At 59.2% G+C, this 14,750-nt stretch overlaps 1 protein-coding gene across 6 annotated transcripts in view; it reads left to right on the top strand.

The window, feature by feature from the left end:
- The first annotated feature begins 580 nt into the window (after positions 1-580).
- Positions 581-14,750, top strand: part of RBFOX3 (RNA binding fox-1 homolog 3) — a 445,764-nt gene continuing 431,594 nt past the window's right edge. The window contains exon 1 of one of the 6 annotated variants that reach the window (XM_070483753.1): positions 581-697. The gene's annotated coding sequence lies outside the window, so the exon portion shown is untranslated. Of the gene's footprint in view, positions 698-1,939; positions 2,079-3,361; positions 3,583-12,338; positions 12,627-14,750 lie in introns of those variants that run through there. The other 5 variants (XM_070483751.1, XM_070483754.1, XM_070483752.1 and 2 more) reach the window with 5 other exon arrangements.

Here is a 14,750-nt window from a genome sequence, read left to right as displayed (position 1 = left end):
GGCCTACTGCATGCTGGGCTCTGGCTGGGTTGGATGCAACCCGGGCACAAGATTTGGTGCTGAATTCAGAGAACTTGTCTGGAATGGTGCAGAGGAGTGACTCATGAGGACTTGTACTTGCCTGTGAAGCAAGAGGCCTGCCTGTGGAGAGACAGGTGAGCGATGGGGAGTGGGTGGGCCCAGCCACAAGTCCGAGGCCCCGGAAGCCCGGCCATCTGACAGCAGAGGACAGGGAGAGCCAATTAGGTCTTTAGAGTGGGGACGTTCCATTTCAAATTCGGGGGCCGGGGGAAGTTTAATCAAACTAGCAGCTGCCTCGCTCGTGGACAAGGCATTTATCCGCTGTTCAGCTGTAGGGCCGAGCCGCTAACTTGAAATTGCGTAGCACGATTCCCACTGGCCAAGACAGATCAATGAGCTGGAAAGGCCGGAGGGCCCGAAATTAAAAGCATTCAGCTCGTCAGTGGACAGTAGCCACTTGTCTTGGACACTGTCTACCCTCGCTCTGCAGGGAAGGCGGCTAGCAGCAGGAGCCCCTGGCTCGCAGGACCTGAGTTCACGTCCTTCCCTTCACTGCCTCAGAATCGTCCAGGCCCTGCCAAACCCCAGATTCCACGGCCGGCTTTTTGCCTCACATGGAAAAGAAGGACAGTCTGGTACAAGGAGGACTCCGATTGTCTAGAAACAGCATCCAGAGGTAAAAGCAGCCTGGCACAGGTTTTCATTTCTCTGTTTTATCAGATTGAGAATGTCTTTGAGGGCGCAGCTCACCCCACCCCATTGGTGGTGCTCCGGGCACTGCTTCCGTCTGTCTTTTGTCTAAGAAACAGGAGCCGGGCCCTGCCCACTCCCGCAGATCTGTTTGGGACAGGCCAGGCCCTCTTGCCTGCAGTGCTGAATGCCAGCTGCTGGGGCTGACTTCGCTGCCTCAGTGGGTCTCATCCTGTGCTCCCTGAGGGTCCCCACTCCGCTGGCCCTGAGCTTCCGCTTTCCTTCTGCTCCAGCTCCCGAGGCTGGAGACCCTCCTGGACCCTACAGCAGGGCCCCGGCCCCTAGGTTGGCACTGCCTGCTCTTCTGATTTTAGGCAAATCCCAAGCTGATCTCCGACATCTACAGCCCCCCTTCTGGGGCCAGGGTGGAAATGTGTAAATCTGTTGGGGTGGTGGTCTGGACAAAGGCCCCAGCAACAACCCTGCGGTGGCGGTTCGCTCCCTCTGTGATCCTCAGGAAGGCAAGGGGTTGCACTTCAGGCCCTAGTAAGGGGGTAGGGGCGAGTGGGTAAAGTGGAAGAAGGGAACTAGCAGTGCAGACCGGCCTGCAGAGTGTGGGGGCATTCACCCCTGCTGCCCGAGTCCCATTTCTGGACATCCTGGGTTTTGTCCTTTCTGGGCCAGGCCCAGGGGGGCGGGAGGGCAGGGGTCCTGATAGAGGCTGCCTGTTCCCACCATCAGCGGGAGGGAGGGAGGGAGGGAGGGGAGGCGGAGCCCGGGGCCGGAGGGCGGCGCTCGCGGGGACCTGGGCAGCTCCGGGGTCTGGGGTCCCCCGCGCCTCGCCCGCCTCTCTCGTGCCGGAGCTCCGCGGGGCCGACGCTGCGGTCCGCCGGGGTGCGTCCAGCCTGCGCTCGCCGGCCGCGGCCCTCCCGCCCCGCCGCCCTCCCCGGCCGCGCGGCCGCCCGCGCCCCCTCCCTCGCCGCGCGCTGCGCGCTCCGCCCGAGCCGCCGCCGCCGCCGCCGCCGCCGCCGCGTGCTCCCGCTGTCTCCTCGCTCCAGCCGAGCGAGCCAGAGGAACCGGGGAGAGGGAGAGAGAAAAGGGGAGGAGAGAGAAAGCAGAGAGAGGCGGCGAGGGAAGACCGAGTGCGGAGCCGGCGGAGCCTCCTCGCACAGCGGCCCCGGCCCGGGCCCCAGCCGCTCGCGTGGTCGGAGGACTCGGCCGCCGCCCGAGCCCGGCCCCGCGCCCCCTCGCCGCCGGCTCGCCGGTGCCCGCGCGGCCCCGGGACGCCGCTGCCCGCTCGGCGGCCGGGATGCAGCCGGGGCATGGCCGCCGGGCCCCCGTCACCTGCCGCGGGGAGCGCTGAGCCCGTGAGTAGCCCGGCCCACGCCGCCCGCGCTTCGCCCTGCGGCGGTCATTACCTTCGCGAGGAGCGGGCTGGGGGCGGGGGCGGGCACGGCCCGGGGAGGGCTGCACGGGACCCCGCAGCGGGAGGTTGGGCTGGCAGGCGCGCGGGGCTGCAGAGCGCGGCCGGGGACCGACCCCAGGGCACGCAAGGAGGGGTGGCGCCCTTGGGGTCAGGGGTCTCCTCGCAGCGTCGGGGCCCTCCAGGTCGCTCTCGAGCTGGGGTCGGGACACGTGGCCCAACCAGGGGCCAGAGGGGCGATTTTGTGAACGGGAAGGACCCGGGGTCGGGCTCCATGGAGACGCCGGGGAGTCCCGTGCGCTGCGTGGCGGTGGCGGTGGCGGTGGCGGCGGCGGCGGCGGCACAATGCCCGGCGCGAGGAACTCCCCAGCGGGGGAGGCCGAGACGCGAGGAGATCCCGGCCCCGCGGGGCGCGTCTGGGAAGGCGGCCGGAGCCCTCGCGGGTGGGAGCAGGGGCTAGCGACCCCGCGGAGTGCAGTGCGCTTCTCTCCTCGCATCGGGATCCTCCGGGAGGAGGGCTCACTGGAGGAGTTGATGACCCAGGGGACTTGTGGGGAGGAAGGCGCTCCCACTGCTCCCTAAAGAGGCCGCGGGCCCGCAGCGCAGCGCCGCGCGCGAGGGGAGAGCGGCAGGGGGAGAGCAGCGCGCACGGCCCTCCAGCGGGCGGGCTGGGGGCGCTCCCGGCAGAGCCTCCCAAGCGGCGTCAGGGAGGCTCCGGCGGGAACCCAGGCTGCTTCTGCGGAGCCTCGGCCGCCCCCAGGGGCCGGCGCAGCCCGGTCGGGGAAGCCGTTGCCAGGGCGGCCGGGCACACCCCTGGCCCAAACTTTCTGTCCCTGTGACCCCGGGAGGCGGCGGGGCTCGCCCCCTCGGGAGGGCTGTCTCCCGAGGCGCCTCCGGGGCGGCGCGAGGACGGCGGTCGCAGTCTCCCCCGGGCGCGGAGCCTCCCCAGGCGCGCATCCCCACAGTGCCGGGCTGCGCGGGAACGAGGGCGCAGCGCCCGGCGTGGAGGGACATTGGGATCCCGTCCCGTCCCAGAGCGGCCCCGGGATCCGGGGTCTTACGTGTGTGGGGAGGATCTTCCTGGGAGTCCCGAACTCTGGCCCCCGCCAGCGGGCGTGGGGTCCAGCGGGGTGGGGAGAAACTTCTGGGTGATAGAGCTTGCTAGCTTTGGGGAGGGACTAGATTTATTTTTTAATGGTCACTTCTAAAAAGGACTCCGGCGGCGCCGCTCATCCTGGTGCGCGAGAGACCTCGCGACAGAGGCATAGGACAAGGACGGGGTCCGGCGGGGTGGGATCCATCCGTCGGGCGAGGCCGTCCCTCCCCCAGCTCGAGGTGAAGTCACTTCTCCCGCGCGCCGGGTCGTTGATTTCCTGCTGAGACACCGGCTGGGCCCAGGGCCGCCCTGGGCGCGCACCCGAGAGCCCGGGGCACTTAGCACCGAGCAGGTACGAAGCTAATGGAGTGGGGTCGCCCGTAATGAGGTCTTTCAGCAGGAAGCTGGCTTTGGTTTTACTGGTCTGCAAAAAATAGTTTTTAAAAAGTCTAAACATTGCAGCAGATCCTGCTCATTAAGGGTGCCTCGCGGATTTGGGCGGATGTCTTAATTAGGCTGCGTTGTTAAAGGCGATATTACACTAATTAAAACCAGACCCTCCAGGTGAGCGAAAATTGTGAAGGGAGGGAGGAAGAAAAGTTGCATGAAAGCGTCGCCTCATGAAAGCGGGGTGCGGGCAGCTGGGGACCTCCCCCAGGCTACAGGGCGCCCAGGGGTGGGGGCTCCGGGGCGGTCTTGGGGGCGGAAGGGCGCCTTCTGAGCACCAGACGTCGCGGCCCCTCCCTCCCCTCCTCCGCCTGCAGACATGAAGCTCCCTTGCGCGCTGAGGACCAAGGCTGCCACCCCCTCCCTCCCCGGGGACTGGAGGCCTCCCTGCGTGGGCACGAGGCTCGCGCACACTCCTGGAAACAACGCTTAACCTCTCATTCCCCGACCCGGAGCTTCTGGGAGGAGGCGGGCGTGGGTGAGGCGGGAAACCCTGAGGAGTTAGGAGCAGAGGCGGAGGTGAGGGGCCCACCAGGCTGAGAGGGCCTGGGCCTGGCGAATCAGCTACGTGCGGGGGGGTGGGGCGGGGGTTTGCCAGTGGTTGTGGGCTGTTTGCGCTGGAGCCGCTGGGGTTTTCTGGCACAAGTTGCCCTTTTCCTACAGCAATCCCCCCACCCCCCATAAAAAGAGAACTTAAATGATTACTCTGATCCACCGTCCAGGGGCCTGGGGCCTAGAAACACCTGCGTCCACCCCCGGGCTTTGGGTCGCCTCAGGTCGCGCAGAGAAGCGGGGAGTCTAGGAATGTCCCCGCAGGCCCAGCCTCTCACTATGCTGGGCCTTCGTTGCAAACGTCCGTCGTTCAGCGCCCTCGGACAGAAGCCACAGAGCCGGGTGTGTGCACTGCCCTTCCGCAGGGAGCAGAGGTCGGGCTGGAGGGAAGGCGGCGGCCTGGGCGGCCCCCTGCCACCGGGGGCGCAGCGGGCCCGCAGCCGGCGGCAGCACCAAGGACAGGGCCAGGGGCGCGCAGCCTGCGCTCCCGCCCTCCCGCCTCTGACATTGTCCTGGGGCCGCTGGGGGCGCTGCGGGCGCTCTCCCTCATCCTGCTTGGAGGAAGGAAAGGGCTCCTGAGGCCCATGCAGAGCTAGGGGGGCCCAGAGCCAGCGAAGAGGCAGAATCAGGAGGGAGGCCCGTGGGAGCACTGCTGGGTGCGGTCCCAGAGTCGGCCTTCTGTCGCGTTCCTGCCACTTCCTCGACTTTGAGCATTGCCGATTGCTCATTGGAAAAATGGAGAGAAATTATGGAGCTCTTTGGTATCTGGGGATGAACTAGGCATGGTAGTGGCCAGAGAAAATGCCCTCCCCAGCTATGGATTCTTGCCAGCCTGGTCCAGCTGGGACACCGCCTCTGCCCAGCAACTGTCTTTCCAGTTCCCTGTTCAACCACGGCCTGAGGCCCCCGTATTCTGTCATGTGTAGAAGTTGGAGGACCTTGTTCCTAAGGGCAGGAATCCTGCTTGATTTGTCCCCACCTCCTCCTGTCACTAGAGTGTTATTTGATGCATGCTTATGCTTGTGGGGTTAGGAGTGAACCAGTGTTCAAGCGAAGGAAGCTCCTGTCCCACCCAGAAGTGTCAGGTGGTGGGGATGTGGGAGGGGGCACTAGTGGAGGAACCGTGCAGGGGAGCCGTCTCTGAGAGCACGGAGTGACAGGGCCAACACGCAATTGAAACGTTATTTTCAGCCGTTGCAGTGTGGGGCTTCCCTCCGACAGCCCGGACGGGCGCCTGCAATTTTTGGTTGGTTGTCTCTCTGTGTTTATTTATTTCCACACTCCTGCTTGATACTCTGTTATAAAGACAAATGGAACCTGACACGCAGCTGACATTTGGTGAGGAATTTTTTATTTTTAAACAAGTGAAGGGGAAAGAACCGTCTTGAAACTTTCCCCCTTTGAAGGAAGACGCTCCCCCGTGGGCACCGGCCTCTCCCCAAAGCCCTGCCGGCAGCAGGCTTTCCTTGCGCACAGGGTGCCGGCTGTATAAACACATCCATTTGCACCTACAGTGTTTCGATTAGCTGCACCATCTCCCCACGTTCTTTTATGAAGCAGCACGTTATGTCCACAGGCTCATGAAACATGCAGGCAGCCTAAACATCTTATTTGCTGCTGCCTCTCTCAGGTGGGTCTCCCTGGGCCATCATGTCTCTTTCTCATTTATGACGTTCTGGTTCCTGGTCCTCCTCTCTCACTGTCTGTCTGTCTGTCTCTCCTCCTTTTATGTCTTTTTTTCCCCCCTGAACTTCCTGAGTGGTGTGGGCACTTAGCGTGTGGCTTTCTCCTTCTGTTGCCTCTGAGTTGAGAACAGCTCTCAATTAATCGTTGGTTGGCCATAGTAATTGGGTACACAGTGGGGTCTGTTCTGTGTTGGCAATCCCCAGATGGAAAGATGGGCATCCTCTCTTGAAGTACTTCATGGCGTGAACTTATTTGGTTTATAAAATACGTATTTTTTAAGTGCAATGCACTTAGTGAATTTGTTTGCTATTACAGTTTCTCCAACACATGAGCTGACACCAAAACATGCCTAAGAAGGTGACTGGAGGTAATAAAGAGCATAAAATCTGTTACTTTATTTGCAAGTGTTTCTGTCAGGGTGGGGGGTGGGGCAAGCTCACAGTATGTAAGTTACATTTTGAAAAGTATTGCCAGAGTCTAAGTGGAGCAGGACTGAATACTGTCACTCAGGAGCAGGGAGAGACACCATGAGGGACAGCCAGCCAGCAGGATCCTCAGGGCATGGGGAGGGCTGTCAATTTCATTTTAAATTTAGGGGCCTAAAGATGTGCTAAACTGTGTGACAAGGACACCTTCCTCTGGATCTGGTCTCCACTGTCTTTGTGCAGCTCAGGGCGGTGCCTGCGATTCCACCTGGGGGCTGGGTTGTAACTTGTTGGCATCAACTCCTGTTGGGTGGGGGGTCTTCAGAGGCCATGGTTTCCTCTGAGGACCAAGGGCAAGGCAGTTCTTGTTGCAAGATTTTTTTTTTTTTAAGGTTTAATTGTTTAAAGTCAGAGCATATTCTCAGTAGAAAAAAGAAGGAGAGAGAATATGCATATTTTTAGCAGAATTTTTACCACTCCTTGCTTTGGTTAGTGGCTGTCCTGAGAGCCTTCTACCAAGGCTGGAAGAACAGTGGCCCGGGTGGAGCAAGGGCGCTGTCCCCAGCCGAGGCAGACTCCCTCCTGGACCCGCTCCTGGTCATCAGCTCTGTGTGTGCAGGTCTCTGCCAGGGGCCTGCTGGATGCTCAGGGAAGTGAGCCAGTCCTTCTGGTCCAGCGTAGCGCTGGGCTGGGGCTGGGAAGCAGGAGGACAGGCAGGTGGTCAGCTATGTCTATTTTAGCCCTTTTAGAAAACAGTCCCACTTGCAGGTGAGGAAACTGCCTGGGGACAGACATCTGCTACCCACCAGACCCTACACAGTCGCAGCACGTTCCTTTTGGGGGGCACAGATGAGATCATAACATGTATCTTTTGTACTGAGGAAAGGAGAATCTATGTGCCTTTATCGTTCTGAGGCATCTTGTCTTACTTCAAAATTCTCCCTCCACCAAAACAAGCAAGCAAAAAGTAACCCAATGCCCCCGCAAAAGACCCTCTCTCATAGGGCCGCCAATACGTTTGTGCAGGCAGTGCCTTGCGCAAGCCTAGGGCACATTCAGCGCTCTACCTGTGAATATCTGGAATACTACACGCTTGCTCACCAATGTCTCCTTGTCTGCAACACCAAATGAGACCGAGGGGTGACAATGGTAGGAAAGGTGGCCCTCCGGAGCCCGGGTCCTTCCTCTGACCTGTGAATGTTGTGTCTTTGGGCACCAGGCAAATGATGATTCCCAGACTGGGCGTCATGTCTCAAGGTAATTTCCTTTTAGGCAAGGATAACGAGAACGCAGAGAAGCGCATTATTCGTGGCAATGAAACCTTTTTATGTAAAATTGGGAACCTCTATTGAAGGCAAAGAACATGAAGTTTACTTGTATTAAAAAGGTGGAGATAATTTGGAGAAAGACTTTAAGAGGTGCAAACACCTAGGTACATTTAGAAATAATTTCTCACTAGACTCTTATTGTTTGAAATCCATACTGAATATAAAGGAGAGGTTTCTCTACTAGATTAAACAGAAAATAACTCCTAATTTTTCTACAAGTTTTCTTTTAAGGAGCAGGGCAGGGCAGGGCTCCAGGGTCTGTACAGAAGAGCTTCTGGGCACCTTGAAATCAAAGCTCCTGCTGCTGACTTCTCCCCTACTCCACACCTTTCTTTGCGGGGCGGTGGCGGGTTGGGGGGGGGGGCAACAGCAAGAAAGGCTTTGTAACGGTCTGCCAGAGGTATTAAGATGACTTTGTAACACTTCACATGAGATCGTGGCTCACACCATTGCTTCCTTGTTTCCCATCACCTTGAGATCCAAGAGGAAAAAGGAAGCTCAGAATGAGGCTTCACACTGGGTCTGCACACTGGCTGCTCCGGGGCCCCACGGGCACTGCCCCACTCCCCTGCCCCACTCCCCTCACGTCCTCTCCTCTCCCCGAGGGCTAGTCTGCATCTCCATTCAGTTACTCTCCTTAGTAGCGGAGCTTCCCTGAGATCCCACAGCTTGGCTGTCCCTCGTCAGCTGATTCTTCTAAGAACTACCCTTGACCCCCAGGACACGCACATTTAGACGCACATTTAAATGGAACTCAAGCTGTAAGTTAATTACCTTTCTCGGGACCTCAAGCCCATTAGGGCAGTCACGCAGCCTGTCCTCGCGGTGAGCAGACGCCTGTGACGCCAGGCGGGCCCTGTGCAGGGGACGGGGCGAGGCCGGGAGCTGCCTGCTGCATGCTCTGGGGGAGGGAATGCAGACTCCCCAACCCTGTACCTGGGGCAAGCTCTCAGTTTACTCAGCTGAGAAGAAGGGAGATACCACAAAGACCGGAGCTGGCACATAGTAGGCACACAACAGCCGGTGGTGCATGTGAACCACCGTCCCTGGTGCCGTCCACCCATTAGAGGAATGAGCATCCTGTCAGCGTTAAGGGAATAGATTCTGCACTGTTTCCTACGCCACAAGGACAGGACGTTGTTTTAAAATGGTTCCAGATAAAGTCGCAGGTGCCAAGATGGAAGCGAGTCTTAGCATTTCTCTCTAAGTGAGGAGATCCTCCCCACTCGGGTGGCCTGGAAGGGCCCCCAGGAGGGACAGGCAGCTCCTGTTCTCAGGAGCACCCTAGGGCCAGGCAGAGGACCTGAGTGAGGTCCCATATGTGGGGTGTGGACCCAGGGGTTGCTCTGACCAGGGCATCCAGAGGGTGGAGGGGCTCTTAGCTGCCCATGGTATGTCCCCTCGATGGGCTGCCACCCCCTCCCCATGCCTCCATGCCCGGGGAATGTCAAGAGGACCCCAAGGAGAGGGAAGCTGTTTCTGGGCTCTATGCCTTTGCAGGAGTGACCTTGGATTCTGAGAGTTGGGGGCCCTAGGTCAATGCAAGCTGGATTTTCCAGGAGGAGGAGGAAAGGAAGAAGAATTGTGACACCACGCACCCCCCCCCCCCCCCCGCCCCAGCCCTTCCCGGCCTCCTCTGAACCTGTAGGCAGCCACTGTGGCCGAGTGACTCTATACCGTCCCTGCCTCCAGTGTGGAGATGTTCTTGCTTCTCAGGACTTAATGTGTGAAAAACCGAAACGAGTTTTGCAAAACCCATTAGAAATAAACACAAAGTGTGTGCTGTCTTTCTGGAATATTGACTCTCCGTCATTGAGGGGACCACTGTGATGCCATTAGGCACGGCTGCGCCTGCTGCAGGGACAGGCGAGGTGGAACCAGGGCCCAAGGGGCTTCCTCCACAGGCTCCTCGTGGGCCGGGCCGGGAGGTGCTTTGCCAGCGTCCCCTTCCTCAGCTCACAATGGCCTGCTAGTGCTTACCGCCTTCCTCTCAGGGGCGCCTTCCACAGCTACATTAGTCAAGTATTTTGGAATCTTAGCAGAAAAAAAGAAGTGCTGGAGAAATTTAAGGTGAGAATTATTATTTTCAGGGGTGTAATATTATAATCAACACTCCCAGACAGCCAGCGCTATACGGAGCATTATCGCACTGGAGTCTGTTTGATACGTTGACAGCTGTGACCCTGTAACTGACGGCCAAAGGGATTGAGAGAGGCTAGACAATGACCCTCGTCTGATCGGGGAGCCCATTAGCCTGATCCTGACCAAAAAAGCCCTTGTGTTGGTGTCTGGGACAACTTTACGGCTCGATTAGAGGCAACCTCCCAGCAGATCTCTCCTAGGACAATTAAGAAGAATGCACCTAGAATCTGCCTTCTGTTGCCTCTTCCAGCATCCTCTGGCCATGACTGGGATCTTTCTGCAGGTTTGCCACTGTGTTACAAAATCCATGTCCTATTGTGTCCACGCGTGGACAGTGCGGCAGTGACGAGCATTTGCTGTCCTGACTTGTCTGCGTGTAGAGTGAATGTTGCTCTCCCCCCACCTAGGCTGAAATCTCATTTTAAAAGTAGAACTGTCTGTACGGAACAGACGGCAAAACTAGAAGCAGGTCCTTGCTAAGAGTATCAGTATTTCCACGCAAGAAACGCAGGAGCTCTCTGCCCTCCCCCCCGCACCCCCGCCCCGACTCCGACGTTGTTCTTTCCTTGTCAGAAGGCACCACGCAGACCGACTTAGGGAGCACGCATCCCCTCCCCGCCCATCACAGACACAATAATATGTTTTGCTCAAGTCCTAAGGAAAAAACTCACAAGACCAGACTTGGAAAATTCAGCCCCCAAGGATAATTTTTCAGAAAGTAATGAGCACTGGAAAATGAGGGCTATAAAGGAAGTCTTTAGGTAATAATCATAACTGTAATGGGCACCACTTTGAAATGCATTAATATATACTGAAATTACAGAAACTATTAAGTCGGCTGGAGGGGAAGGAGGTGTGCTCTGGAGCTTGAGGCCGAGCCTTCTGGATTGGCGTTGCTTTCAGGCCTCTGCACCTGTGGCCTGCCCGCCCCGGTACAGAGAGGTCCCTGTGCCCCTAGCCGGGTCCCATTGCCGACACAATGAGGATTGGATGGAGGAGTGTTATTTCCTCCCCCGTGGGCTCCTTTCAGGCTGGTGCTGTTTTCCAGTAAGGCAAGAGAATGCTGAGACTCCCCCAGGGTCTGGCCCGCTTTATTGGAGTCAGGCTGCTTGAGAGCTGGTGAGGCAGATGTGGAGACACAGCCTGGGAGGGCGTGGCCCAGGGCACCCCCGTGCGGACGGCACCTACAGCCCCCTCCCCTCGAAGCTGCAGTGACATCCTCCAAAGTGCCCCCTCCCACCCCCACCCCTTAGGAGCAGCCAAAGCACATGGCTGCACATGCTCTCCTGCCCTGCTGGCTCTCTCCCCACCCCCACCCCACCAGCTCCCTCCTCTGCCCCCCTTCCCCATTTCACTCCTTCACCTTCAAAACCAGCAGACTTCTCCAGCGGGATGCAGGTGAGGGGCTGGGCGGGGCAGGTCAGGCAGCGCTAAGCTCAGAGCCGCTGGGAGGAAAGATTTACTGCTCCTCCGCGCCCTGCTGGATGGACAATTAAAGCCGCTCACGGCTGGAGGAGAGCGGTGTCGTTAAAAGTCAGGACGGTCAGAATAAATCAGTCACCTCCACTTAGGCGGCTGAGCTGGACCGCTTCCTGGGGCCTTTAAGGAGGGAGCCCCCTTGGGTGTGGGTCTGAAGGCTCCAGAGTGGACTGTTGAAGGGTCTGACATACTCTGAGCTCCAACAGAGTTGGGGCCTGAAGGCCCCAGGAGTCTTTCCACCCCTGGGGGATGAGCTGTAGGGCCTTAGGGTGAAGTTCTGGGTAACACATCCGTCTCCTTAGCACCTGGCAGCTGTGGGAGCCACAAACTGCAATGAATAGTGGACCCCAACCTTCAAGTGGAGTTTGTGTGTGCGTGCGTGGATATGTGCGTGTGCACACCTGCATGCATGTGCGAACAAGTGCGTGTGCGTGCACATTCGTGCTGTGTGTGCTCACCTCTTGGACACCTGCAGGCCCCGCTTGTGTCTTTAAACCCACACACCTTTCTGCCAGGCTGCCAGGAGCCGGCGCAGAGCCTGGCCGAGCCCCGCCGTGGTCCTTCTTCATTTGCTGTGCGTCTCATGTCAATGCCTTGAAGACCCTGGCAGTTTCGTCAAGGAAACTTTGTCTTTGTGGAAATGAGATGCCAAGTGCTCCTCGGCCCTCCTACTGGCTAATTGATGATATGATCCCGCGTAGGAGCCTTGTCATTCCTGGAAACGCTCTTTATTTCGTGCTTTTCCCCACCTCCTCCCCCGCCCCCCTCCCCACTGGGGTCTGATTTCCACGAGGACGGGTGATGGAGCCGCTCCACGTGAGGCGCCGGCTGCGGCATTAGCTGGGGTGCAGCCGGCCGGCACGTAGGCCTCTCATTAACTTGGATACTACAATTATGTGCGCCGAGAGGCTGAAAGGGCCATTTAGGATTTTTCTGCCTTTAAAAAAAATAGTCCTTTTTCATAGCCACGTGCCCAGCCCTTCGTCACGCAGCGGTGACACGGCGCCTTGCAGTGGCCATCAAGCACTCTTCAGGCTGGCTCCGGATGTGTGATAAACCACCTTGGAGCCGTGGGCGGTGTGGGGTGGGCGGCCCCGCCGTCCTTCTGCTCCGGGCGCACGGGCTCCCACTGCGGCGCGCGCGTGCTTTGCCTGCGGCGTGCGGCGCCTGCGCAGTGACTTACCGCGCCGGGCAGTCCTCGAGGGCCTCAGATCCCCTGGGCCCATGCGGGCGTGTGCGTGCACCCGGTCAGCACACGTGCGGCTGTCCCTTGGCATCGAAGGCCTGCTCCCATCGGTTCGGGGACAAGGGTCGGGGCCCAGTTCACCTCTGCCGAGGTAAGGCCACCTGGACCCTCGGAGGGGCGCCGAGTGTGGGCGGGATGTTCTGTGGGGGCTGTAGTTTACACGCATGCTCGCCCTTCTTGCACGCACGTGTGTGAATGTGTGTGCGTCTCTGCGTGTGAGGTCAGGATCTTGCGGTGTTGCCTGACCCCCTCCCCGCTTTGAGAGATGTGTGAGTGGTGTCTTGGGAGCTGGCTGGGATCCCGAGGGGTCTGGACTGCCAATCTCAGGACTCCCGGGGAGGGTGAGGCAGGAGACGGGCAGCGCGACACAGGTGGGAGGTGCGCTGACCCAAGGTGACCCCACGGAGGACAGCCCGCCCGGCCCCAGGACGCCGCCGGACTCGGGAGGGTGCTGCTCCGAGAAGATGCGCCTCCGCTCGGAGCGTGATTCCGCGTCTGCAAGCCGCCGCTGCCTCGGACGCTGGACCCGGAAACCTCATAAAAACTTATTCAGGGACCTTGTTATCTGAAAAAAGAAGTCAGAACCCAACAGAACCCAGCCCACCCAAGCACCAATAACAACCAGCAACTCACAAACTTATTTTTTTTAAACTTCCCTGAAGTTGCCATGGTTACCCGCATGCGCGGTCCCGCGTCTCTCCTCTAAGTGGAGCGGCGGGAGCAGGCCTCCACAACCCTCCAGCCGGCCTCGGCGGCGTGTCCGCCCTTATGGAGAGCCGTTTGTGCTCCGGGGTGCAGGGAAAGAGCTGGGCCGGGGCAGAGATTGTCCAGGACCGTGGAGTGTGGTATTCTCGTGTGGCGTTTCTCAGATCCTGGAGACAGAATCTGTCTCCCACGCTAAAATAATTATAGCCGGGAGAACAGAGAATACATCACTCCAGGTCCTTAACAGCCAGGAGGGTGTGTGTGTGTGTGGTGTCCTTCAGTCCCTGCCTGGCGCTGGCTTCTTCGAAAAGCACCTGCTTGTACCCGGTCATATGTGCAAGAGCAACGTTGCCTGAAGTGTCCTCTCACCTGTTGGCTGGATAGGGTGCGCCCAGGCCATGCCATCGGATGGGGAATTTCTGCTGGTGGGTTTTGGAGAGAATGGATAGGGATGGTGGGAAAATGATGGATCAAGGTGGCAGACAGAAGCCAGACCAAGAGGCCTTCTGGCCAGACTTCTCTCTACTCCTCAGAGACGGGCCCTCAGAGTGGGTAGGGGTGTCATTCTGCTCTCCGTCAGGCTTTGGGGGGACCCCTGAGGTATCCACGGTCCAGGCTCTGCTTGTGTGGCTCCGACACCAGCTGAAAAGGGCGGAGACCAGGCTGAGGGCCAGCTGTCTGCCCTGTTGCCACCTTCCTGGGGGTCTGACTGCGTTTCTCCCGTGGGGTGGATGGTTTCTGTGTCGGGGACCCTGAGGCCCAACGACTTGTGGGGTGTCTGCTCCCTGCTCTTCTTCTCCTCCCCCTGGAAGGCGGGAGCCGCCTGGGCTGTGTGGGGCTCAGCAAGTGAAAGTGGACGCAGGGACTGGAAGTGGGCAGTAAATTCGGGTGTTGGGGATGGCAGTGACAGAGGAGGGCCCTGGCGCTGGACCACGAGGTTGAGCATTCGCAGGGGGACCTCAGGGCTCATTTTCGGCCGGGACAGGGATCTGGTTTCCTTCCCTAGTGCCTGGCCAGCCGAGAGCAGAAAACCCCTCTGCGACTCCGTCCGAGCGCCTCATCTTCCCCTTCTCTCCCGGCCGGTCCCCGCTTGCTCGCTCCACGTGGTAAGCTGCATTCCTTCGGCCTGACTGGCTGGCGCAGCCCCTCGCAGGACCTGGCTCCTATCTTCATGCCAGTCTCACTTTTTCTGTTTCTGCGTGGGAGGTGATCTCAACTCTGGCATCTCCCCTTCGGCCAATTCATAAGCCTGTGGTTTGAGGGTGAGTGTTTTCTCAAGGAGACGTTTGGGGCGGAGGGAGCCCAGGAGCCCTGGGGTCTCCTCCGGAAGTCCTTCGTTAACGTGTGGCTGGCAGTGGGACGCTGAGGCCCAAGGGGACTCCGTTTCTCCTGGAGAATCCTAGGAGCAGCTCAGCCAGTCAGGTAGATGGCAAAGGCAAGTGGGGAGGTTCTGGATCCTTCCACAGCCCAGGGCAGAGCTGAATCATGGCCGTACCTAAGGTAGGTGGGC

This window comes from Equus asinus, chromosome 13, assembly GCF_041296235.1.
Source record: "Equus asinus isolate D_3611 breed Donkey chromosome 13, EquAss-T2T_v2, whole genome shotgun sequence".
NCBI classification, from domain to species: Eukaryota; Metazoa; Chordata; class Mammalia; order Perissodactyla; family Equidae; genus Equus; species Equus asinus.
The sequence above is the reverse complement of the archived record's forward strand: the minus strand, read 5'-3'. Positions and strand labels throughout refer to the sequence as shown.